The sequence below is a fragment of the Oncorhynchus kisutch genome, linkage group LG28 (genome assembly GCF_002021735.2).
Source record: "Oncorhynchus kisutch isolate 150728-3 linkage group LG28, Okis_V2, whole genome shotgun sequence".
NCBI classification, from domain to species: domain Eukaryota; kingdom Metazoa; phylum Chordata; class Actinopteri; order Salmoniformes; family Salmonidae; genus Oncorhynchus; species Oncorhynchus kisutch.
Window position 1 is genome coordinate 33,375,408 of NC_034201.2, and position 27,748 is coordinate 33,403,155.

The window sequence follows — 27,748 nt, forward strand, 5'->3', positions numbered from 1 at the left end:
TGCCAGTCTCCCTTGGCTAAGAGTTGAGGAGAGACTGACTGCATCACTTCTTTTTATAAGAAACATTAATGTTCTACAAATTCCAAATAGTTTGCATAATCAACTTACACACACCTCTTTCACACATACTTACCCCTCCAGACATGCCACCAAGGGTCTTTCCATAGTCCCCAAATCCAGAACAAATTTAAGAAAGTGTACAGTGTTATATAGAGCCATTATTGCATGGAACTCCCTTCCATCTCATATTGCTCAAATGAACAGCAAAGATGGTTTTAAATACCCCCCAGATAAAACAGCACCTAACAGGCACAATGCATGTCCCCTATTTGACCTAGATATTTTGTGTATATGTATTGATATGTATGTAGGCTGTGTGCCGTTTTTACCTTTATGTAGTTCTGTCTTTGAGATATTATTTTCTATTAATGTTCTGTATTATGTCATGTTTGTGTTTTGTGTGGACCCCAGGATGAGTAGCTGCTGCTTTCACAACATCTAATGGGGATCCTAATGAAATGCCAAATATCACATATTACATGTGACAATTTTTTTTTTTTACCGAGTTACAGTTCATATAAGGAATCAGTCAATTTAAATAAATTCATCAGGCCCTAATCTATGGATTTCATATGACTGGGCAGGGGCGCAGCCATGGGTGGGCCTGGGGGGGGTATAAGCCCACCCACTTGGGAGCCAGACATACCCACTGGCTAGCCAGGCCCAGCCAATCAGGGGGAAACAATCCCCACAAAAGGGCTTTATTACAGCCCAAAATGCTCCTCAGTTACATCAGCTGTCCGGGTGGCTGGTTTAAGACAATCCTGCAGGTGAAGAAGCCGGACGTGGAGATCTTGGGCTGGCGTGGTTACATGTGGTCTGCAGTTGTGAGACCAGTTGGATGTACTGTCAAATTGTCTAAAATTATGTTGGAAGCAACTTGTGGTAGAGAAATTAATATTAAATTCTCTCAAATGTCAGTTGGCTATGAAAAGCCAACTGACATTTACTCCTGAGGTGCTGACTTGTTGCACCCTCGACAACCACTGTGATTATTTTTATTTGACCATGCTGGTCATTTATGAACATTTGAACATCTTGGCCATGTTCTGTTATAATCTCCACCCGGCACAGCCAGAAGAGGACTGGCCACCCCTCATAGCCTGGTTCCTCTCTAGGTTTCTTCCTAGGTTCCTTCCTTTCTAGGGAGTTTTTCCTGGCCACCGTGCTTCTACACCTGCATTGCTTGCTGTTTGGGGTTTTAGGCTGGGTTTCTGTACAGCACTTTGAGATATCAGCTGATGTAAGAAGGGCTATATAAATACAACTTTTTTTAAAAACACACATTTCCATAATCCTGGGGACATTGTCCCGGACAGCGGTTCCCCCAAGAAAGGTAAATGCAAAAACTGTTTGCGTAACGAGACATTAAGAGACAAAAAAATAATAAGTTATGTCTGTCATATCATTCCTGCAGCAAACATTGTTAGAAATGGGTGTATTTGGCAAATATCATCCTCTTCTCTGTGCGTACGTGTGTGAGTTTGAGTGAGCGACCGGGAAAGAGAAAAGGGAGAAACTTTACAGTGCATTCGGAAAGTTTTCAGATGCCTTCGCTTTTCAACATTTTGTTACGTTACAGCCTTATTCTAAAACTAGAAATGTTTGCAAATGTATATAAAACAAATCCCGGAAATATCAAATTTACATAAGTATTAAGATCCTTTACTCATTACTTTGTTGTAGCACCTTTGGCAGCAATTACAGCCTTGAGTATACTTGGTTATGACGCTACAAGCTTGGCACACCTGTATTTGGGGAATTTCTCCCATTCTTCTCTGCAGATTCTCTCAAGCTCAGTTAAGTTGGATGGGGAGTGTAACGGTTTTCTTCCGTTGAAGGAGAGGAGGACCAAAATGCAGCGTGGTTAGTGTTCAACATGTTTAATAAGGACAATAAACGTGAACACTACAAAATACAAAACAACAAATGTGAAAAAACCTAAACAGTCCTATCTGGTGCATAAACACAAAGACAGAAGACAACCACCCACAAAACCCAACACAAAACAGGCTACCTAAATATGGTTCCCAATCAGAGACCATGACTAACACCTGCCTCTGATTGAGAACCATATCAGGCCAAACATAGAAATGGGAAAACTAGACACACAACAGAATGCCCACTCAGCTCACGTCCTGACCAACACTAAAACAAGGAAAACACAAAAGAACTATGGTCAGAACGTGACAGTACCCCCCCCCCCCCCCCCCCCCCCCCCCCACTCCAAGGTGCGGACTCCGGCCTCAAAACCTGAACATATAGGGGAGGGTCTGGGTGGGCATCTGACCGCGGTGGCGGCTCTGGCGCAGGACGTGGACCCCACTCCACCAAAGTCTTTGTCCGCTTTAGTCTCCTCCTAGGAACGGCGACCCTCGCCGCCAACCTAGGACTGGCAAACCTACTAAAGTGCCCCACTGGACTAAACAAACTCCTCCGGACTGAGGGGCAGCTCCGGACTGAGGGGTAGCTCAGAACTGAGGGGTGGCTCAGGACTGAGGGGTAGGTCAGGACTGAGAGGTAGCTCAGGACTGAGAGATCGTTCAGGCTGGTTGACGGCTCTGGCAGCTTCTGGCTGACTGACGGCTCTGGCAGCTCCTGGCTGACTGACGGCTCTGGCAGATCCTGGCTGAATGGCGGCTCTGGCAGATCCTGGCTGAATGGCGGCTCTGGCAGATCCTGGCTGAATGGCGGCTCTGGCAGATCCTGGCTGACTGGCGGCTCTGGAAGATCCTGGCTGACTGGCGGCTCTGGAGGATCCTGGCTGACTGGCGGCTCTGGCGGATCCTGGCTGACTGGCGGCTCTGGTGGATCCTGGCTGAGTAGTGGCTAACCAACAACTATAACAACATATGTTAGAGACAACAAGTGCTCAATGTGCAAATGTATTTGTTTTCAACAGTCTAAGCCAACCCCACAATTGATACAATTATATGGACAGGAGGGAACTAATCCAAGAACAGCTCTCCTACTTGGAGAGGATCGATACATATACAACCCATGGTGCATTGGGTGATATCATATCACTGATATGATTCGCTCACACCCAAATGAAGAGAAACTAGAGGTGTACTCAGAAATAACTTGTGGTTCAAACACTGGCACATTAACAGTTCAATGTGGATGTGCTGATTGTCACCTACATTGACATTTCGAGAGGCAAACACCATCCAATTCAACCAATTTGTATTCTCAAATGTGAACATTTTTCCCAGGCATCTGATGTAGACTCTGTTGAAATTGGCAGGCAACAATGAGGGACTGAGTTACTCTTGTGAGTATGTTGCCATGGATACCTGCAGAGTGAAGAAATTCCTACTGAAGTGAAATCTCAACACTTTGTTTATACAGTGTTTTAACTGCCACAAGCCATGTTCCTATCTAATGAAATAGGACTCTAACTATTAAATGGCTAGTAAGCAATAGCAATATCATGCGGCGTCTGAGGAAGGCCCGAAGATTGTTGAGGACTCCGTCACCCATGGACTGTTCACTCTGCTACTATCTGGCAAATGGTATCGGATCATCAGGTCTCGGAACAATAGGCTCCAAGACAGCTTCTACAACCAGGCCATCAGACTGCTAAACAGGTAACTCTAGCTGTCGACCTGCACAGACCTGCACCTCAGAGGCTATCTGAACTACTGACTCTCCACACATCCAACCCTTACACACAAGCACAGCCATACACAACCACACACAACCACACATAAACACACACACAACCACACATAAACACACACAAGCACACACACATACACACACACACACACACAGTCAACGCTGCTGTTCTATTGTATACTATATATTATACTGTGCGACCAAGACACTACCAATACACTATCCCCTTTACTCACACAATTCTAGGAATTGCGTGAGCATCACCAAGTGATATTGTCTGTCTGCGTTCTCAAGGGAGAATGCTATATTTGGATGAACCTGTCACTTCCGTTTTATTTCATACACTGTATTTATCCGTTTTTTCCGTTTATATCCGTTTTGTCATCCGTTTTGTCACCAAAGCCCCATATACTACCCCCCACTACCCCCCACTGCGACCTGTACGCTCTCGTCATACTCGTCGCCAAATCCACTGGCTCCAGGTCATCTACAAGACCCTGCTAGGTAAAGTCCCCCCTTAGCTCAGCTCGCTGGTCACCATAGCAGCACCCACCTGTAGCACGCGCTCCAGCAGGTATATCTCTCTGGTCACCCCCAAAACCAATTCTTCCTTTGGCCGCCTCTCCTTCCAGTTCTCTGCTGCCAATGACTGGGACGAACTACAAAAATCTCTGAAACTGGAAACACTTATCTCCCTCACTAGCTTTAAGCACCAGCTGTCAGAGCAGCTCACAGACTACTGCACCTGTACATAGCCCACCTATAATTTAGCCCAAACAACTACCTCTTTCCCTACTGTATTTATTTATTTTGCTCCTTTGCACCCCATTATTTCTATCTCTCCTCAGCACATTCTTCCACTGCAAATCAACCATTCCAGTGTTTTACTCACTATATTGTATTTACTTCGCTGAGAAAGGCAAGTTGAGAACAAGTTATCTGGTTAAATAAAGGTGAAATGTAAAAAATAATAATGTTTTTTGATGTGTACCCTTTTATAAATTGTTTTATAATTGAAAACCGATTCAACAAAAGCATATGCTTGCACACAGAGTAGGCACTGTAGGCTGATTATGCACAGTTAAGCTTTGGATATAACCTTTTTGCATAGGTCCTGTATAACATACCATTCCTGCAATGCATTTCTAATCAATATTTATTCCATTATGTGAGAAGTTAAAGTGACAATTTGCCCACTCAGACAGACCAAACTGTATTTGAACTGTCTCAGGGAGTTGTGTGATGATTGCTCTTAAAATAACACCACAGAAGAAAAGAATTGAACAAAGATGTTGAAACATATTATCATAAAACCACATGGTAGGGAAGTTAGAGGAGGAACACAGGGCCAACACTGATGAACAGCCTACAGAGACTGCAAAGATCCCACAGGAAACAAGGTTTTCACATCTGCTATGGTACTGTTCTGCCTGAACAAAGTATGACATGTTAGATACAGTATGGTATAAGTATGATGAAGGCTACAAATAACTGTTTATTAAGATTATCCAATATCATGGAGAATGTATTTATTTATCAGCAAATAAGATGCATAAAGAACACATGAATAAAGGGCACTATTTAAAATGGTTACTTGTCCTACATATTTTGTTTATCCGTTAGTATTTTGTAATAATATGATAATTAAGAGAAGTTATACACCTACCTAACGATAACATTTACAATATTTGGCAGTCATTTCCCACTAGACACCAACTGGTTGAATCAACGTTTCAATGTAATTTGTCAATGTCTTGTGACGTGGAAAATACATTGGATTTTAAAAAGGCATCAAATTAAACTGGGTAATTTCAACCACAGGATTTTGTCATCATGGTATCCAAATGTAAACATAGACAAACCTTGTATAAAATATGATACATTTGTACTTTTAAACAACGTCAGATCTTCAACGTTATATCCACTATCAGAAAAACAATAGGCCAGGCAGTACCTCTTACTGGAGAATGTATCTTTTTACAGCTACCCTTTGGTCTCCCATCCAGGATTTGAACCAAGCCATGCTTAGCTATGCTATTTGTCACTGACTATTACCAATGTGCTATCTTGAGAATGATTGTTGAGAGATCACCACTTAAAAATGAAATAAATTAACTGTTGCTATTGAACTCATTCCAAAGGGTAAGCTTAACAGAGCAAATGAAATACAGTATGACCATAGCTTATTTCACTCATATAGGCCTATATAGCATTTGCAAAGTCCTCAGCAGCTATTGTTTTTCAATTCAACCCAGAATTCAACAAAAAATAGACAATCAAATCAAATTGTATTGGTCACATGCTGAATACAACAGGTTTAGCAGTGAAACGCAGAGTTAAAAAGTTATACAAATCGGGCCTCCCGGGTGGTGCAGTGGTCTAGGGCACTGCATCGCAGTGCTAGCTGTGCCACCAGAGACTCTGGGTTCGCGCCCAGGCTCTGTCGCAGCCGGCCGCGACTGGGAGGTCTGAGGGGCGATGCACAATTGGCCTAGCGTCGTCCGGGTTAGGGAGTGTTTGGCCGGTAGAGATATCCATGTCTCAACGCGCACTAGCAACTCCTGTGGCGGGCCGGGCACAGTGCACGCTAACCAGGTCGCCAGGTGCACGGGGTTTCCTAAGACACATTGGTGCAGCTGGCTTCCAGGTTGGATGCTCGCTGTGTTAAGAAGCAGTGTGGCTTGGTTGGGTTGTGTTTCGGAGAACGCATGGCTTTCGACCTTCGTCTCTCCCGAGCCCGTACGGGAGTTGTAGCGATGAGACAAGATAGTAACTACTAACAATTGGATAATAAGGAAAAGGGGAAAAAATAAAAATATATATTTTAAAAAAATTGCAATACAAATATTTGCAAAATAAAAAAATAAATAGTAATAAAATAATAACGAGGCTATAATAACAAGGCTATCTATACACAAGGAGTATCAGTACCGAGTAAATGTGCAGGAGTAGGAGGTAGTTGAGGTATAGAAGTAATACATTAGGGGTAAAAGTGACTAGGCAACCAGGATATATAATAAACAGAGTTGCAGCAGTGTACAGTGCCAAGCTTTTAGTGTCATACTCAAAGGTGCTCCAACAAAGTAAAGGGTCTGAATAATTATGTAAATGTGATATTTTTTAAACTTTCAAACATTTCCAAAAGCCTGTTTTTGCTTTGTCATTATGGGACATTGTGTGTAAATTTGTGAGGGGGGAAAAAACAAATTAATACATTTTAGAAATAGGCTATAACATAACAAAATGTGGAAAAAGTAAAGGGGCTGTTTACACTGAACAAAAATTTAAACACAACATGCAACAATTTCAACGATTTTACTGAGTTCATATTAGGAAATCAATTGAAATAAATTAATTACACCCTAATCTGTAGATTTCACATGATATGACATTGATATGCCACACCTGTCAGGTGGATGGATTATCTTGGCAAAGGAGAAATGCTCACTAACAGGGATGTAAACTAATTTGTACACAAAATGTGAGAGAAATAAGCTTTTTTGTGCGTATGGAACATTTCTGGGATCTTTAATTTCAGCTCATGAAACACTTTACATGTTGCGTTTATATTTTTGTTTGGTATACAGTATACACACATTAAAATACCAAAACACACTCATGTGAAGCACAAATAAAACATCACAAATCCTCCAGAAAACATTTGTCCAAAAATAAATATTTGTCAGATGCGCCGAATACAACAAGTGTAGATCTTATCGTGAAATGCTTACTTACAAGCCCTTAACCAACAGCGCAGTTCAAGAAATAGTTAAGACAACATTTACCAAATAAACTAAAGTAAAAACAAATTAAAAGTAACACAATAAAATAACAATAACGAGTCCATATACAGGGGTTACCGGTACTGAGTAAATGTGCGGGGGTACAGGTTAGTTGAGGTCATTTGTACTTGTAGGTAGGGGTGAAGTGACTATGCATAGATAATAAACAGTGAGTAGCAGCAGTGTAAAACAAATGGAGGGGGGGGTCGTCAATGTAAATAGTCCAGTGGCCATTTGATTAATTGTTCAGCAGTCTTGTGGCTTGGGGGTAGAAGCTGTTAAGGAGCCTTTTGGTCCAAGACTTGGCGCTCCGCTACCACTTGACGTGTGGTAGCAGAGAAAACAGTCTATGACCAGGGTGACTGGAGTCTCTGACAATTTTTGGGGCTTCCTCTTACACAGCCTAGTTTATAGGTCCTGGGTGGCAGGAAGCATGGCTCCAGCGATGTACTGGGCCGTACGCACAACCCTCTGTAGCGCCTTACGATCAGATGCCGAGCAGTTGCCATACCAGGCGGTGATGCAACTGGTCAGGATGCTCTCAATGGTGCAGCTGTTGAACTTTTTGAGGATTTGGGGACCCATACCAAATCTTTTCAGTCTCCTGAGGGGGAAAAGGTGTTGTCGTGCCCTCTTAATGACTGTCTTGGTGTGCTTGGACCATGATAGTTTGTTGGTGATGTGGACACCAAGGAACTTGAAACTCTCGACCCGCTCCACTACAGCCCCGTCGATGTTAATGGGGGCCTGTTCTGTAGTCCACGATCAGCTCCTTTGTCTTGCTCACATTGAGGGAGAGGTTGTTGTCCTGGCACCACACTGCCAGGTCTCTAAACTCCTCCCTATAGGCTGTCTCATTGTTGTTGTTGATCAGGTCTACCACTGTTGTGTCGTCAGCAAACTTAATGATTGTGTTGGAGACATTTTGATGACAACTAAACCAAAAATCTGACATTGTTTTCCATTGGAATTTGGTTGTGCTTCTAGATGGTATAGTGATAACAAGTTGGGAATTCAACTACTGGCTGTCTTTTTGAGTGGTTGAATAAAGGTTGCAATCTCATTGTTCAACATCTCAACCAAATATTAACCACATTTATAAGTTGAAATGACATGGTTTGGCCAGTGGGGAATTTACAGGCTGTCAGTATGTAATATTATGAAGATAACGAGGGAAAATGCATTGTACAATAGATATACCCTTCATTGCTATCATGAGTCATTGCCATAACCTTTTCGTACACTTCTGTAATGTTTTTTTTGTGTGATTTCGGAGAGCAGGGCAAGGAATCACGTCAGAGCTCGTTCATGTGCTATTAGCTGATTGGAGAATGAATCACGATTTGCATGCATACTGCCATATAGGAGTAAAATAGTTACGGGAAAGACGTGACGAAGAGGACGAAGTTTATTCTTCAAAAATATCAAACAAAAAGTGAACGTTACGTTTCAGTACAGGATTTTTCTTTTCCATTCTCTCGCAATGGAATGTCGAAATGTAAGTATCGAACTCTAGGCTACATTTGTCCAAATTTGAAATGTTGAACATAAAGTCTTACGTTTTAGGCTACCTTGTTAGATGTATTTCATAATGAAAATAACGGGAGACAGGTTAAAATAATGGATATAATAAATCAATTGGATAAAACGGCATTCAGACATTGCCATGACGTTCCAAGGCACCGAAATGGGTACAACAAAATTGACGTTCCAAAGTCAATGTGTTTTTGGTGCGTTTATGAAAAGAAAATGACTCCAAAACAAAAGCTGACCAGAGACTCAACACAAAATTGCACAAAGAATTTGGATCCATGTAGAGATGATGAGACAAAGTAATTATTTGGTTCGGCTAGCCTTCTAATCATGGAGGTGGGAGAGCAGCTGCAGGCTCAGCCTGGCATTATTTGATTGGCATTATTTGATTGATTTCAAATCAGTAGTGCATAGAACTGTTGACAGATAATGTGTTTAACTCATCTGATGTAATTTACATTTACTACAGTTTTTGTACTGTGTTTTCGGCTGTATGTCATTTTCAGTCAAATGTACATTTGCGTAATAATTATTGGAAAGATTTAAAACTATACTAAAACAGGATGATAATGCCAACCATGGGCGGACTGGGACAAAAATTCAGCTACACCAGCCCACATCTCATCGGTGCCACTCGCAATCCAATGTGTGTACCCCAATGGTCAGCCAAATGCTCAATATAGATTATCATGACAAATTGTTCAAATGTCATTTAAAAAAGCAGGTCCATGGGCTGCCGGCAGTGTCAATGTATTTTTTTTTAAAATAATGATTTAATATTATATATTTAATATTTTGATCAGCCCACCCCAATAAAAGATGGTCCGGCCCTTCTAGCATTTGCCAAAATTGCCAGACTGCCCAAAATCGCCATGGTACCAACATTTGATTGAGGGTGGTGAAAAGATCTTGTGCAGGTGTTTGGACTGGTTCCAACAGATAACGTTAACCTTATTGACCTTCGGTATAATAAGCACAGGCACATGCAAATCACTCAGGAAAATCCAGGCTAGAATGAGGACAAACATTTGGTTAAATACTGTATTACCTGTACTCCAATGACTGGTTTGTGCAGTAATGCAGGTATAATGCATTATACACTACATGACCAAAACTATGTGGACACCTGCACGTCGAACATCTCATTCCAAAATCATGGGCATTAATAAAAGTTGGTCCCCCCTTTGCTGCTGTAACAGCCTCCACTCTTCTGGGAAGGCTTTCCACTAGATTTTGGAACATTGCTGTGGGGACTTGCTTCCATTCAGCCACAAGAGCATTAGTGAGGTTGTGCACTAATGTTGGGCAATTAGGCCTGGCTCGCAGTCGGCGTTCCAATTCATCCCAAAGGTGTTAGATATGGTTGAGGTCAGGGCTCTGTGCAGGCCAGTCAAGATCTTCCACACCAATCTCGACAAAGCATTTCTGTATGGACCTCGCTTTGTGCACAGGGATATTGTAATGCTGAAACAGGAAAGGGCCTTCCCCAAACTGCATTGAATGTCATTGAATGCTGCAGCTTTAAGGGCCCTAACCCAAAACATGAAAAACAGCCCCAGACCATTATTCCTCCTCCACCAAACTTTACAGTTGGCACTAGTGTTGCAAAGTGTCGGAAACTTTCCGCCGATTGTCCAAAATGTTTCCGGATATTTTACATGAGAAGTTAAGCACGGGAATTTTGCTTAAATTCATCATAAAGTTAGCTTATATCAGTGAATCTTTTTTTCGTGGATACACAAGGCAATTTTAGGTCTTGTGGCATATTTTGGTTAAACTATAGCAACTCTCTGCATGCACAGTGCATTCTTCCATCACATGTACAGCTGATTCTCAAGATCTTGCACACTAATGAGATGCTATTGAGCCCACACTACTACACTGTCTGAGCCAAGGACTACATGCTTTCTGGTAAGTTTTGATTACAATACTGGGTGGGGTGAATATATTTTATATGACATAATTTTTTTGTTAACTAGTAAATAGAAGCCTACAGCAAAGTATGTATAAATCATTTCTAACTTGTTAACAATTTCTGCTAGTTAGTTTTTGCTACCATGTGGGTTTTAGCTTGCTTGAGGCTGCTAACTGAGGAGTATTAATTCACCTGTTTCCATACATGATTAATTTTACAACATTTACAAAGGAGTTGTTTGATCTAACTGCTTAACTATTTATCTGTACATGGAATTGTATTATTTATTTTTGTACTATTTTTTTACTAATCTTTACAGGAAAATGCCACGTGTGGAGACATTTCATTGCAGCTAATGTAGAAGGAAAAGCTGTGTACATTTGCAAATACTGTGCCAAATGATATGTGAAGAATGCAACAAAGATGCAGAATCATCTGGCCAAGTGCATAAAGTTCCCTCAGAGCTCACAACAAGCAACCTCTGACAACAGTCCCTCTACTTCTATTCGAGGTGAAAATTATGAATCAGACACTTTACTTTTCACCTCTGATGCTCACAGGCAATGTGTATTGGAAGAGATTTCTGAATGTTATTTGCCCAGCATAGACCCCTCCAACCAGACATGCTTTATCCACTCATTTGCTGGATGCAGAGTTCAACAGAGTTCAAGTGTAGGTCAAGCACATCATAGAGAAAGCAGAATATATTGCAATCATCTCTGATGGCTGGTCAAATGTTCATGGGCAAGGAATAATTAACTACATCATCTCCACCCCTCAACCAGTATTCTACAAGAGCACAGACACGAAGGACAACAGACACACCGGTCTCTACATTGCAGATGAGCTGAAGGCAGTCATCAATGACCTTGGACCACATAAGGTATTTGCACTGGTGACAGACAATGCTGCGAACATGAAGGCTGCTTGGTCTAAAGTGGATTCAATGCATGTGCTGATCATGCATTGAATCTGCTCCTCAAGGACATCATGGCACTGAAAACAATGGATACACTCTACAAGAGAGCCAATGAAATGGTTAGGTATGTTAAGGGTCATCAAGTTATAGCAGCAGGAGTCTCTCCAAGAAATGGCCATTTCACAGTCTGCCAATATGGACAGCCCTACAAGAGGATCCTCCTGGATGATGTATTTTGGGAGGGAGTGGTAAGCAGCCTGAAACTCCTGAAACCTATAGCAGTAGCCAATGCACGGATTGAGGGAGACAATGCCATCCTGTCTGATGTTCAGACTCTGCTTGCAGAAGTAAGAGAAGAAACCCGTACTCCCCTGCCCACTTCACTGTTGCTCCAAGCAGAGGAAACTGCAGTTCTGAAATACATCAAAAAGCGTGAAGCCTTCTGCCTGAAGCCCATACACGCTGCAGCGTACATGTTGGACCCCAAGTATGCTGGCAAGATCATCCTGTCTGGTGCAGAGATCAACAAGGCTTATGGTGTCATCACTACCGTGTCTTGTCACCTTGGCCTGGATGAGGGCAAGGTTCTTGGCAGTCTGGCATCCCAAGGGCTTTGGGATGGAGATGCAATATGGCAGTCGTGCCAACATACAGTATCAAATCAAATCAAATTTATTTATATAGCCCTTCGTACATCAGCTGATATCTCAAAGTGCTGTACAGAAACCCAGCCTAAAACCCCAAACAGCAAGCAATGCAGGTGTAGAAGCATCAGCCACCTGGTGGAAGGGACTTTGTTGATCTAAAGCTCTTTCCCCTGTTGCCTCCATCATTCTCCAAATCCCACCAACATCAGCCGAATCCGAGCGCAACTGGTCCTTGTTTGGGAACACACACAAAAGCACACAACAGGCTGACCAATACAAGGATATTCGTGGCCATCCGGGCAAATTTGAGGCTTTTTGAACCTGACAACGAGTCATCTTCAACAAGGTTGGAAAGTGACAGTGAAGATGAGGCCTCAGAGTCTGATGTTTAAGAGGTGGACATTGAGGAGGTTAATCTCATTGGAGATTTTTCTATATTCCCTTTCTTTTGTTATTCAGTGAAATCATCCCATGTGAAGAGTCAACTCATTTAATTACATTTCAATTTGTAACTAAATTGTTTTTATTTATTTCTATTGGAAGGATTTAATAATTTGCAATTATATCTATTTATGATAAGGTAAAATCTTTGTTTCTGTCTCCATATGATATGGTAAATATATCCAATGCAAAAAATAAATTGATGAACTGACTTGTTGGAAAGGTGGCATCCTATGACAGTGCTACATTGAAAGTCACTGAGCTCTTCTGTAAGGCCAATGTAGATTGCATGGCTGTGTGCTTGATTTTATATACCTGTCAGCAACAGGTGTGGCTGAAATAGCCAAATACACTAATTTGAAGGGGTGTCCACATACTTTTGTGTGTATATATAGTGTAACACAGGTATAATGCATCGTAAGACTTGATATAACCCCTTATGTCTAATTATCTCACAAGGACCTTGGCTAAATACCAGCCACTTTGAGTCAGTTTAAATTAAATGTGGACACATTGAGACATAACACATCCCTTGTTTATAAGACATTATAAAGGCTTATACATTCTTATAAAGCACTATACCTGCAGGCTTTAAGTTGAATACTACCAAGTTCATAACCTGGTGTCTGCACAAGCCTTCACCTGCAAGGCTGCCCTGTGTACTGTAACCAGTTCAGTTGTATATTCTTGATTCCTATGGCATAGTAACATGACAGCTTAACCTTTTACTGCAACCATAGACATATAAACACCTAGACCAGAAAAACCACTAGACATACAAAAACCCCTAGACAATACAAAAACACACATACCACCCTCGTCACACCCTGACCTAACCAAAATAATAAAGAAAGCAAAGATAACCAAGGTCAGGGCGTGACAGATATAGAGTTGAAATGTATTACATATTGAGTTTGCATCCCAATATTACACTTTATATACTTTGTATCATAGAAGACTGAAATATAACAAATCGAAACGCCATATTTTCGTAGTTTTTTTTTCTCCAAAAGAATTCTTATTAATTACGAAAAATATGAATAACATTCCATCCATAAGGTCACGAGGTCATTTGACTGCAGGAAAGTGCTACAATGGCACTGAACTTCACTCTGAATCATTTTAGAAAAGGAGATCTTCAAAAGCAATCCAACATTGACAACTTATTCTATTGGGATTTGAGCAAAGAGAGCTATATAAGAGAGCTATATTCAATTGGTGTGGATGATTTCATGCAAAGTGTTTGGCTTTCATTTTTTTCCGGGAGGGATAGAAGCAGTTGGTACATTACACAACTCATCCTTGCTGAACTGCGTGGGCTTGAAAGTTGTGTGTTTGAAGGTGGACCCCAGACTTTCAAGAAACTTCCATTATCTGTGTATAATTTGAAGACTTGCTACCATGTGCTTGTGAATAGAGTAGACAGATGGTAATTTGTATACTAACTCTCACCAATCATTTGATCTGCATAATTTGAAGATCCGTTATGTCAGATGACTTGGTCAATGATTGATAATTACATAAAAAGTATATATCTTGACACGTAGCTTGGATATTTTGAGCTAGGGTATATTTCTGCTAGGGTATGGGTATGTTTCTGCCCAACAACATGGCATTCTATTTGAATATTAAAAAGATATTGGGTGCCACTTGACCTAAATATTCCCTCTTCAATCTCGTTTCTGCTCATAGTATACTGCCTAAGATGTGTTTGGCACATGTAACTGTGTGTCTTGGCAAATGTAACTGCCACCAAGTTATTTCAGTGGTAACCACCTCGCAAACCACTCCTCGTCTTTGGTTTTTGTTTTGTGACCACATCATTGAAATAACTCAGGTCAACAGGTATAATGCATTATAACTTGTTGTAATTAGGTATGAGCCCTTATCATGTTTAATTATGCACTCATTAATGCCTAGGGCTGATTATTCAGGATGAATCAGGAATAATGGTAAGACATCATACGAGGTCACATGTGCTTATGTCAATAATGCATAATGATTATGCATTATTACTGCATCATAATGAATTATGGCCTTTGTCCTTAAGTAAAGTTTCATTGTCTCACGCCAGATGGCGTCACTCCTCCGTGACGCTCGTCCGTCAAACTGATCTGTCTTGTCGAACGTGGAACTCGTATTCATATTTGATGGTAATACTTTCTAATGTTATGGCAGCCCATTGTAGCCAGACTACTTTTGATTTATCCCATTACCCTTTGCAAGATACGAGACAGATCCGTGCAGGCAGAATCCAATGTTTTTTTATTTGTTTATTTTACCTTTATTTAACTAGGCAGGTCAGTTGAGTATGTCAGTTTGTTATATCTGGAGTACTTCTCCTGTCCTATTCGGTGTCCTGTGTGAATCTAAGTGTGCGTTCTCTAATTCTCTCCTTCTCTCTTTCTTTCTCTCTCTCGGAGGACCTGAGCCCTAGGACCATGCCCCAGGACTACCTGACATGATGACTCCTTGCTGTCCCCAGTCCACCTGGCCATGCTGCTGCTCCAGTTTCAACTTCCACCTGACTGTGCTGCTGCTCTAGTTTAAACTGTTCTGCCTTATTATTATTCGACCATGCTGGTCATTTATGAACATTTGAACATCTTGGCCATGTTCTGTTATAATCTCCACCCGGCACAGCCAGAAGAGGACTGGCCACCCCACATAGCCTGGTTCCTCTCTAGGTTTCTTCCTAGGTATTGGCCTTTCTAGGGAGTTTTTCCTAGCCACCGTGCTTCTACACCTGCATTGCTTGCTGTTTGGGGTTTTAGGCTGGGTTTCTGTACAGCACTTTGAGATATCAGCTGATGTACGAAGGGCTATATAAATAAATTTGATTTGATTTGATTTGAGTACAAATTCTTATTTTCAATGACGGCCTAGGAACAGTGGGTTAACTGCCTTGTTCGGGGGTAGAACGACAGATTTTTACCTTGTCAGATGTAAGACAATGGTAAAGTGTTGGAGGCCATTATCTAAAGATGGGAAAAAAACATCACCCACTAGAGTGGCCTATCGATTTACCTCTGTGAAAGTCAGATAGTTTAGGCCTCAGGAATATTTTATAACTGCGAGGCCACACTTGTTGTATAACATCCCCTTGTTTTCTTTGGCATGAAATTCACCTGAGGATCTTGCTTTAATTTCACTAAACTACCATCATGCATTACTTTTGACTAGGGCCAATAGGGCTCTGTAGTGCACTATACATGCAATAGAATGGCAATTGGGACACAGTCATCCCCTAACAGTCAATAAAAAAATAGATGTGCAGATGAAACTCAACTCATGACCTGGCTGGAGAGCTACAAACAAAGCACAGGAAGCTATTTTCTTTGACGAGATTTTGTTCCTTAGCCTATTCCTTAGAGGTGAACAATGCGCTCCGAGACTGTTTATCTGCTCCGCAATGATATGACTATACAATGCCCAATGTCACTGTATGTTATTGGTATAGAATGATAAATCGACTTATAAGCCATTTGTTTTTTTCTGTTTACATTTTTTTTATTAGTGTATAGTTTATTAACGTTGATTATCTCGTATTTTACATGTGCATACTGATCATTAGGGATAAGCAGGTCTCTGTGGTAGCCTATGTACTGGTACTATACCTACAGTTGGAGTCGGAAGTTTACATACACCTTAGACAAATACATTTAAACTCAGTTTTTCACAATTCCTGACATTTAATCCTTGTAAAACTTCCCTGTCTTAGGTCAGTTAGGATCACCACTTTATTTTATAAATGTGAAATGTCAGAATATTAGTAGAGAGAATGATTTCTTTATTTCATCACATTCCCAGTGGTTCAAAAGTTTACATGCACTCAAATAGTATTTGGTAGCATTGCCTTTAAATTGTTTAACTTGGGTCAAATGTTTCGGGTAGCCATTCACAAGCTTCCCACAATAAGTTGGGTGAATTTTGTCCCATTCCTCCTGACAGAGCTGGTGTAACTGAGTCAGGTTTGTAGGCCTCCTTGCTCGCATACTCTTTTTCAGTTCTGCCCACAAATTTTCTATGGGATTGAGGTCAGGGCTTTGTGATGGCCACTCCAATACCTTGGCTTTGTTGTCCTTAAGCCATTTTGCCACAACTTTGGAAGTATGCTTGGGGTTATTTACCATTTGGAAGACCCATTTGCGACAAAGCTTTAACTTCCTGACTGACGTCTTGTGGATATATTGAAGCAACATCTCATAATAAGCAATCTATTTTGTGAAGTGTACCAGTCCCTTCTGCAGCAAAGCACCCCCACAACATAATGCTGCCACCTCCGCACTTAACGATGGTCATTATGGCCAAACCGTTCTATTTTAGTTTCATTAGACTGGAGGACATTTCTCCAAAAAGTACGATCTTTGTCCTCATGTGCAGTTGCAAACTGTAGTTTGGCTTTTTTTATGGCGGTTTTGGAGCAGTGGCTTCTTTCTTCCTGAGCGACCTTTCAGGTTATGTCAATATAGGACTTGTTTTACTGTGGATATAGATACTTTTGTACCTATTTCCTCCAGCATCTTCACAAGGTCCTTTGCTGTTGTTCTGGGATTGATTTGCACTTTTCGCACCAAAGTACGTTAATCTCTAGCAGACAGAACGCGTCTCCTTCCTGAGCGGTATGACGGCTGCGCGGTCCCATGGTGTTTATACTTGCAATCTATTGTTTGTACAGATGAACGTGGTACCTTCAGGCATTTGGAAATTGCTCCCAAGGATGAACCAGACTTGTGGAGGTCTACAATTTTTTTTTCTGAGGTCTTGGCTGATTTCTTTTGATTTTCCCATGATGTCAAAGCAAAGAGGCACTGAGTTTGAAGGGAGGCCTTGGAGTACATCCACAGGTACAACTCTAATTGACTCAAATGATGTCAATTAGCCTATCAGAAGCTTCTAAAGCCATGACATCATTTTCTGGAAACTTCCAAGCTGTTTAGAGGCACAGTCAATTTAGTGTATGTAAACCTCTGATCCACTGGAATTGTGATACAGTGAAATCTTTCTGTAAGCAATTGTTGGAAAAATTATCCTAACCGACTTGCCAAAATTGTAGTTTGTTAACAAGAAATTTGTGGAGTGATTGAAAAACGAGTTTTAATGACTCCAACCTAAGTGTATGTAAACTTCCGACTTCAACTGTGTTCTAACCCTTGTCATACAGTGGGGAGAACAAGTATTTGATACACTGCCGATTTTGTAGGTTTTCCTACTTACAAATCATGTCGAGGTCTGTAATTTTTATCATAGGTACACATAGGTACACAACTGTGAGAGACGGAATCTAAAACAAAAATCCAGAAAATCACATTGTATGATTTATAAGTAATTAATTGGTATTTTATTGCATGACATAAGTATTTGATACATCAGAAAAGCAGAACTTAATATTTGGTACAGAAACCTTTGTTTGCAATTAGAGATCATACGTTTCCTGTAGTTCTTGACCAGGTTTGCACACACTGCAGCAGGGATTTTGGCCAAGTCCTCCATACAGACCTTCTCCGGATCCTTCAGGTTTCGGGGCTGTCGCTGGGCAATACGGACTTTCAGCTCCCTCCAAAGATTTTCTATTGGGTTCAGGTCTGGAGACTGGCTACGCCACTCCAGGACCTTGAGATGCTTCTTACGGAGCCACTCCTTAGTTGCCCTCGCTGTGTGTTTCGGGTCGTTGTCATGCTGGAAGACCCAGCCACGACACATATTCAATGCTCTTACTGAGGGAAGGTGGTTGTTGGCCAAGATCTCGCGATACATGGCCCCATCCATCCTCCCCTCAATACGGTGCAGTCGTCCTGTCCCCTTTGCAGAAAAGCATCCCCAAAGAATGATACTGGGGTGAATTTTGAGCACCATTTGTCCTTCACTTTCATTTATATCAAATTGTTTGGAAATTATACCTCATTACTTGGAGTAGCATATTTGGTCCACTTGACTCATAGCCATACATGCAGACCAGACATTTTTGAACTTCCAATATCGGACCATCAAACCATGTTATAAGAGCTAGATAGCAACCTAAAAGTTTATGAGCAATCTATATAACTACAGTAAGTTACATCTGACCTAGACAGATATACAGATGGTTGGCCAAATCAAAGGAGCCTGTATCTGTTACTGTATTCAGAATGCTGGAAAATTTGCCTTCCATTGTTTGGCTGGACAGCAACAAGTTGGTTAAAGCAGAGACAGACATGGCACCCAGGCTAGCTTTCACATTGTACAAGAGTCAGTCAGTGAATGGGATGAGAACAGCTGACATTGGCCTTGGTGTTTCAAAAAAAGAATTCCAGTTAAATTAATTTGAAAAAGGAACCGACCTCAACCCGGTGTTTGTCCCCCTCAGGATGGGAGTCCCAGGACCCACGAGGATGACATCATGGATATCCCCCTGGATGACCCCGAGGCCAACAAGGCTGCTGCCAAGATCCAGGCCAGCTTCCGTGGTCACATGACTCGCAAGAGAATGAAGGAAGACAAACCCAGAGAGGAGGTGAGAGCTTCTGCAGAATTAGGGTAGCAACATTCTGGTAACTTTCCCAAGTCTACTAAGCTAACATATGGAATGGTTTTAATAGGGTCATACTATGGATCATTTAGATATTAGATTTGGTATTTTAGGACCCCTGTAGGTATAAAAAAACAATGCATATATTTTTTTAAATAAAGTATTGAATTTGGCATTTACTACTATCGCTCTGTAAGGGTGCGTGCTGGTGGCAGGGAAGTCAGGCGCAGGAGATCAAACTTTGTATAAACGGAGCAGTTTAATAAGTGCTCAAACTCCGAAAACCAAAATATACAAAATAAAAACAAGTGGGTACAAAACCCGTCGCACACCAGAACATAACTTGCACAATGCTAACAAACAAACAATCACCGACAAAGTCAATGAGGGGGAACAGAGGGTTAAATACACAGCATATAATGAATGTGATGAAACCAGGTGTGATACAAGACAAAACCAAAGTAATATGAAAAGAGGATCAGCGATGGCTAGAAGGTCGCCCGAACAAGGAGAGGAACCAACTTCCCCCCCACTGACGCGCGGCTCCAGCTGACGGTGGAACTCCTGTAGCATTGATGGGTCCAACACGTCCTTGACCGGAACCCAGCACCTCTCCTCCGGACCGTACCCCTCCCACTCCATGAGGTACTGAAGGCCCCTCGCCCGTCGCCTCGAATCCAGTATGGAGCTTACTGAGTACGCCGGGGCCCCCCCGATGTACAGAGGGGGCGGAGGAACCTCCCGCACCTCAGACTCCTGGAGTTGGCCAGCCACCACCGGCCTGAGGAGAGACACATGGAACGAGGGGTTAATAAGGTAATCGGGTGGAAGCTGTAACCTATAACAAAACCTTGTTCACTCTCCTCAGGACTTTAAATGTCCCACCAAACTGCGGACCCAGCTTCCAGCATGGCACGCGGAGGGGCAGTTTTCAGGTCGAGAGCCAGACCCGGTCCCCCGGTGCGAACACCATTAACCTTCTGGCGCATCACGGCCTGCTGAAGGTGGACACGGATGGCTTCCCATGTCTCCTCCGCGCGCCTGAACCAGTCGTCCACCGCATGAACCTCAGTCTGACCCTGATGCCAAGGCACCAGAACCGGCTGGTACCCCAGTACGCACTGGAAGAGAGAGATGTTAGTGGAGGAGTGGCGGAGCGAGTTCTGTGCCATCTCGGCCCAGGGCACAAACTCCGCCCACTCCGCCGGCCGGTCCAGGCAATAGGACCGTAGAAACCTGCCCACATCCTGGTTCACTCTCTCCACCTGCCCATTACTCTCAGGGTGAAAACCTGAAGTAAGGCTGATCGAGACCCCCAGACGTTCCATGAACGCCTTCCAGACCCTAGACGTGAACTGGGGACCCCGATCAGACACTATATCATCAGGCACCCCGTAGTGCCTAGAAGACGTGTGTAAACAAGGCCTCCGCAGTCTGTAGGGCCGGAAGGAGGCCGGGCAGAGGGAGGAGACAACAGGACTTAGAGAAACAATCCACAATGACCAGGATCGCGGTGTTACCCTGTGAGAGTGGAAGATCAGTAAGAAAATCCACCGACAAGTTCGACCAAGGCCGCTGTGGAACGGGTAAGGGGTGTAGCTTACCTCTGGGCAGGTGCCTAGGAGCCTTACACTGGGCGTACACCAAGCAGGAGGAAATAAACCCTCACGTCCTTAGCCAAGGTAGGCCACCAGTACCTCCTGCTCAAACAGCGCACTGTACGACCGATCCCAGGATGACCAGTGGAGGGTGACGTGTGGGCCCAATAGATCAACCGGTAACGGACAGCAGACGGGATGTACAGACGCCCAGTGGGACATTGGACGGGAGCGGGCTCTGCACGTAACGCCTGCTCAATGTCCGTGTTCAGCTCCCACACTACCAGTGCCACCAGGCAGGATGCGGGGAGTATAGGAGTGGGATCCATGGGCTGCTCCTCTGTGTCATACAGCCGGGACAATGCGTCTCCCTTCGCGTTCTGGGAGCCTGGTCTGTAAGAAAGGGTAAACACAAAACGGGTGAAAAACATGGCCCACCTTGCCTGGCGAGGGTTCAGTCTCCTCGCTGCCGGGATGTACTCCAGATTGCGGTGGTCAGTCCAGATGAGAAAAGGGTGTCTAGCCACCTCAAGCCAATGTCTCCACACCTTCAAGGCCTTGACGACAGCCAACAACTCCCAGTCCCCCATATCATAGTTTCGCTCCGCCGGGCTGAGCTTCTTCGATAAGAAGGCACATGGGTGGAGCTTTGGTGGCGTTCCCGAGCGCTGAGAGAGCACCGCGAGAGCACCGCTCCTATCCCAGCCTCGGATGTGTCCTCCTCCAATATGAACGCCAAAGAGGGATCCGGATGGTCCAGCAAGGGAGCCGAGGTAAACAGAGCCCTCAGGTGACTAAAAGCCCTGTCTGCCTCAGCTGTCCACTGCAAGCGCACCGGGCCCCCCTTCAGCAGTGAAGTGATGGGAGCCGCTACCTGACCAAAACCCTGGATAAACCTCCGGTAGTAGTTGGCAAACCCTAAGAACCACTGCACCTCCTTTACCGTGGTGGAAGTCGGCCAATTACGCACGGCTGCAATGCGGTCACGCTCCATCTCCACCCCTGAGGTGGAAATGCGATACCATGGGAAGGAGACAGACTGTTGGAAGAACAGGCATTTCCCAGCTTTGATGTACAGGTCATGCTCCAACAGGCCATGCTCCAACAGGCGACTAAGCACTCTGCACAACTGGGACACATGCTCGGCGTGTGTAGCGGAGTATATCAAAATGTCATCAATATACACCACTACACCCTGCCCGTGCAGGTCCCTGAATATCTTGTCTACAAAGGCTTGGAAGACTGATGGCGCGTTCATCAACCCGTACGGCATGACGAGGTATTCATAGTGCCCAGAGGTGGTACTGAAAGCCGTCTTTCACTCGTCTCCCTCTCGGATACCCACCAGGTTGTAAGCGCTCTTGAGATCTAGTTTGGTGAAGAAGCGCGCCCTGTGCATTGATTCTGTCGCTGTGGCTATGTAGTGGGTAACTATACCTCACCGTGATCTGATTCAGACCCCGGTAGTCAATACACGGGCGCAGACCTCCCTCCTTCACAAAAAATAAACTTGAGGAGGCGGGTGAAGTGGAGGACCGAATGTACCCCTGACGCAGGGATTCTGAGACATGTGTTTTCATAGCCTCCGTCTCCGCCTGTGAGAGGGGATACACGTGACTCCTGGGAAGTGCAGCGTCTACCAGGAGATCTATTGCACAATCGCCCCGTCGATGGGGTGGTAATTGGGTTGCCTTCCTTTTGGAGAAGACGAGAGCGAAATCGGCATATTCAGGGGGAATGCGCACGGTGGAGACCTGGTCTGGACTCTCCACCATAGTAGCACCAACGGAAACCCCTAAACACCTACCTGAGCACTCACGCGACCACCCCGTGAGAGCCCTATGTGGCCAAGAAACAGTGAGGTTATGACAAGCTAACCAGGGTAGGCCCAATACCACGGGAAACACAGGAGAGTCAATAAGGAAGAGACTAATTCTCTCTGTATGACCCCCCTGCATCACTATGCACAGAGGAGCTCCCTAATTAACCCTGACCCTAATGGTCGACTATCTGTGAACGGGAAAAGGCACATCCATGGGAACGATGGGGATCCCTAAACTATGGTCTAAAGCTCTATCAATAAAATTCCCATCCACGCCTGAATCGACGAGCGCCTTATGCTGGGAATGCAGGGAAAACTTGGGGAAAGTGACAGACTAACATATGTGCAACCGAGGGCTCTGGGTGCCGACCTGGGGTGATCCCAGAGCGCCCAGCCTGTTGCCTCGTTACCTAGAGGAACCAACCAGGCCAAAACCCGTCGCACACCAGAACATAACTTGCACATTGCTAACAAACAAACAATCACAGACAAGAACAATGAGGTGGAACAGAGGGTTAAATACACAACAAGTAATGAATGGGATTGAAACCAGGTGTGATACAAGACAAGACAAAACCAAAGGAAAATGAAAGGAGGATCAGCGATGGCTGGAAGGTCGGCGACTTCGAACTCCGCCCGAACGAGGAGAGGGGCCAACTTCAGCGGAAGTCGTGACACGCTCATAGAAACATAATGAATAATACATTCATAAATGGGAAAACAGAGATAAAAAAAATTATCATAAGGTTTAAAAGTGTCTGTCTTATATCTAGGTGATAAAAGAAAGCTCAGGAAATATTTCTGTGTTTTGAACGCATATTTAAACCCATTTTTTTGGTTGGCATAAAACTACCTCCATAAAGCTGTACCGAGTTACCTTGTGGGGGTCGTAAAGCAAAACGGAGGACACCATCGTGTTTATAAGAGTCTCCACTTTCTATTATCATGCACCAGAAACATATTTTTTGTATTACAGATGTAGGATCTTAATTTGAATCACAGAGAACGAGGAAATGTGAATTATTATGTGGATAATAATTAATGGACATTTTTTGTAGGGGTTCATAAATTGTTCTTTAGGCAAGTATATATATATTTGTTAAATTTTAAGTGGAAATTACAAACTTTAGGATACTTTAAACATAACAAGTTTTCCTTTTAGAGACAGGCCTTGGTACATAGACTGTGATCTTTAAGAAGTCATTCTAGTGATCAACTGTATTGTACAATGTAATGAGGTCATACAAAAGTTAGTAACTTTGTATACAGTTTTGTTTGTAATTGTTACGGTTTTCTTCCATCGAAGGAGAGTCGGACCAAAATGCAGCGTGGTAATTTACATACATGTTTAATAATGAAGAAAAAACGAACAATACAAAAACAACAAACGGAATGTGAAAACCTATACAGCCTATCTGGTGAAAAACAAACACAGAGACAGGAACAATCACCCACGACACACTCAAAGAATATGGCTGCCTAAATATGGTTCCCAATCAGAGACAACGAGAATCACCTGCCTCTGATTGAGAACCACCTCAGGCAGCCATAGACTTTACTAGACAACCCTACTAAGCCACAATCCCAATACCTACTAAAACCCCAATACAAAAACACACCACAAAATAAACCCATGTCACACCCTGGCCTGACCAAATAAAGAAGGAAAACACAAAATACTAAGACCAGGGCGTGACAGTAATGTTAGAGGACTGGGAAAGAATGTGGAAAATAATATTTAGTCACATAGTAGTGACATTGATCACAAGAGGGATTAATGACCATGTTATTACATGATGCTAATATGCAATAACACTTACTGTCTATCATTCATTGGACACAACTTCAGGTTCCAAATTCCAATAAATCAAAGGTTATGTCATTGATTCCCACAGTAGGGATGACTGGCATATATTAGCTGCCTTATCAGTACAAAATAATTGCCACAGTTTTACACCAATGGCCGAGGTATGTTTCCTGTCAAAGTTAAGGTACTCTTGTTGCTATTACTTACTATTACTCTTAACATTAGTCTTATTCTTACTCTTTATATTACTAATATACTCTTAATTGTTTTCAATACTCTCAACAGAGTGTTAGCAAACTGTGTGTGTTCCCTCAGGAATCAGTAACCCAGCCAGCCTCCTATCACCTAACCCCCGGATAGGAAAAAAAGCTTTCAGAGCATTGCTGACTTAATTCCGTGTTTCTAGGCAATAATACAGATGGTATCCAGTTAATGTCATGAGAGTGCAAGATCTCGACTGTGTTTTGTATGAGTAATGAACACTTACACCAGTCAAATACCTATGTAGACAAGGAGTGTTGTACCTATTTTCTATAATTACATTTACATGTATAAGTTGTTATAGCATTGTTATAGCATTGTCTGACAGTTCTACACAATATGATTTACTTCATAAGATTTTATAAGACATCATTCATGATGGTTAGTTATAGTGGATATTTAGCATACCATACTACTTTGGACCTGATGCACTCTTGATGATCTCACAACTTTTAGCACTACACAGCTACTTTTAGCACTAAAGATTTAAAAGTGTGCATGTAGGAATGATGTTCCAATAAGCTTTCTTTCTTAACATTTTCACAGTTGCTAAAGTAATGGTGGTAATTTGCTCTCATCATTCAGTGAACCCTTTAAAAGCTGTCTTTTAGATCACCATCACTGTGCTAATGAGTTTGGACCAGTCATATCCTGCCATTCCAGTCTGTGATGCCGTGTTGTCTGTGTGTGTGCGTTTCAGAAGCGACGGGAGCAGAAGTAGAGGAGAGAGAGATGAAGCGTCAGAGCTTGAACTGTTAGGTCGTGGGTCCTGGCAGAAAGATGCATGCCACTCCAATATCAAGAGCTCTTTTCATGAAGAGAAAAAATGTCACCATACCGTATAACACAAATAGAACTAGATCTAGGTTTGGAAGACCCCCACAGACTCTCTTTCTCTAACATACACACACACACACTCTTACTCTCTTATTCACAAAAACACTATTTTTCCTCCCCAAGTATCGGGTCGATAAATGTCTATGACCCAAAATAACATTTTACAGCATGATTTTGTTTGTTGTAAACAAAACAAGTGCACTCAAGTGGAAAGTGTGTTTTGATGGATTTGAAGAGCAAGTGTAATAGCAAGTTAGGTGTGGGCAGATGATTTGGGGGAATGTACGTTTGTACTCACTGAACTGGCTATATAATCGTATACATTTTACAATAAAGAAGTATGACTTTTCTGATCTGACAGTTAAACTTTTTTAATGTGTGTGTTTTGTGCAACTCTAAAGAGAAATTCATTGAAATAGAATCGTTAGGACTGCTCAGTACATAACATTCAATTACGTTAATGTTTTGTTATTTAGGGGACTTTCTTTGGTTGTCATGGTTGTCCCTGTGTGTGTGTGTGTGTGTATATATCTATCTATATATATATATATAACAGTAAAGTATCTACATGGTTCAATAAAAATGTCTTAAGTGTAGAAGTCTGTATGGTGTTTGGCAGGTTTGATTGTGGTGAAAAACAAATAAATGTTGGAATAGCGATTGAACTAATAATATGAGCACAGTGTTCAGTTTGTTACCTTCTTCTTGCCATAGGCAGTGTGATTTCTTTCCCTTGTGTTGTGGCTAATCAATCTTTTAAACCTGGCAAATTTGGCTCATGTAGAACTGATTGCATGCTACAAATGTATACAGTGAAATGCACTCACCACTCACTATGTGCAATCTTGCAGAATAACACATTACAACACCTTTACACTGAATGTTTGGATTCATCTGTTTGGAAAGCTTTTCGGAGGATATTACTTGTAATCTACTGTACCAATGGTATGCACGCCCACCCACCCACCTTATCACTCTCTCTCTTTGCCCCTGTCTCTCTCACTCACACACACCCATCCACACACAGACACCTTCCCAACACACACATACTGTATACAACAACAGCAATGATAAAACCCACTCCTAAACACCTTCCCCTTCATCCATTTTCAAGTTTGTCCTCTTTTGACATTCTAGTTGCTTTCCACCCTCCATGGCTCCTCCCTTAGCTAATACACTATGTGCAACTTTTAACCAATAGCACTTATGTTTTAATTACCATGCACAAATCACAATGGACAGGAGAGGACAAGGGAAACTGGAGCATGTGGTAATTATCTCATCCTGCCTTCCGTTCCGGATAGTAACTACCTCAGTTATATTTAACGCCAGCTAAAAGGGCACAGGCTGAATCATGCTACCGATGTAGGATTCATACATTAGCCACATCAGCAACTGTTAAGTGAGACAGACCATCACGGTGCTATTTATTGTGGTGGTGGTGGTTGCTATGGAGTTGCTGGAGGGGGTTGTTTTTTTTTAGTTGATTGGTTGTTGATTTTCGTCTAAAAACACCAAGGTACTGTGTAGGGATTTTATCGCCATTTCTTTTGGAGTTGCCATCTTGGTCAAGGAATGCTTGGCTGTACCATAAATATGTGACCTAGCATTGCAACTGTTTCTTTGCTTATTCTCAAAGATAAGAATAGTTTGCTGGTGAAATTGCCTCAAGTGTGCAGTTTTCTGAACCGGAACCCCCACCATGAAACAGACACTGTAGTATAGCCGCAGACTAAGCAGCACAACATATTAATTAAAACATCCTCATTACTAACTATAGTTTATGTAGCCAGTTTTGCCATTTGAATTTGAACACACATCCTCAGATACAGAAATAGCAGAGACACAACAGCCCTAGCCGTATGCTGTGGAGCCGCACATCAAATTTTTTCAAGTTGCACTTCTTGAAGTTGAACCCTCCTGTGTAGACTTGCACTCGGGCCACTCGGAGCCCAACGGCCGCCCACGCAGTCTCCCTGCCATGGAGTGGGAATCAG

The 27,748-nt window shown here is 42.6% G+C and overlaps 1 long non-coding RNA gene across 1 annotated transcript; it reads left to right on the top strand.

Annotated features, from left to right (window-relative positions):
• Positions 1 to 3,273: 3,273 nt before the first annotated feature.
• Positions 3,274 to 26,423, top strand: LOC116358171 (uncharacterized). Its single transcript, XR_004206056.1, has 3 exons — positions 3,274 to 3,650; positions 19,265 to 19,411; positions 25,615 to 26,423. It is a non-coding gene; the product is annotated as an uncharacterized LOC116358171 (long non-coding RNA).
• Positions 26,424 to 27,748: the final 1,325 nt, after the last annotated feature.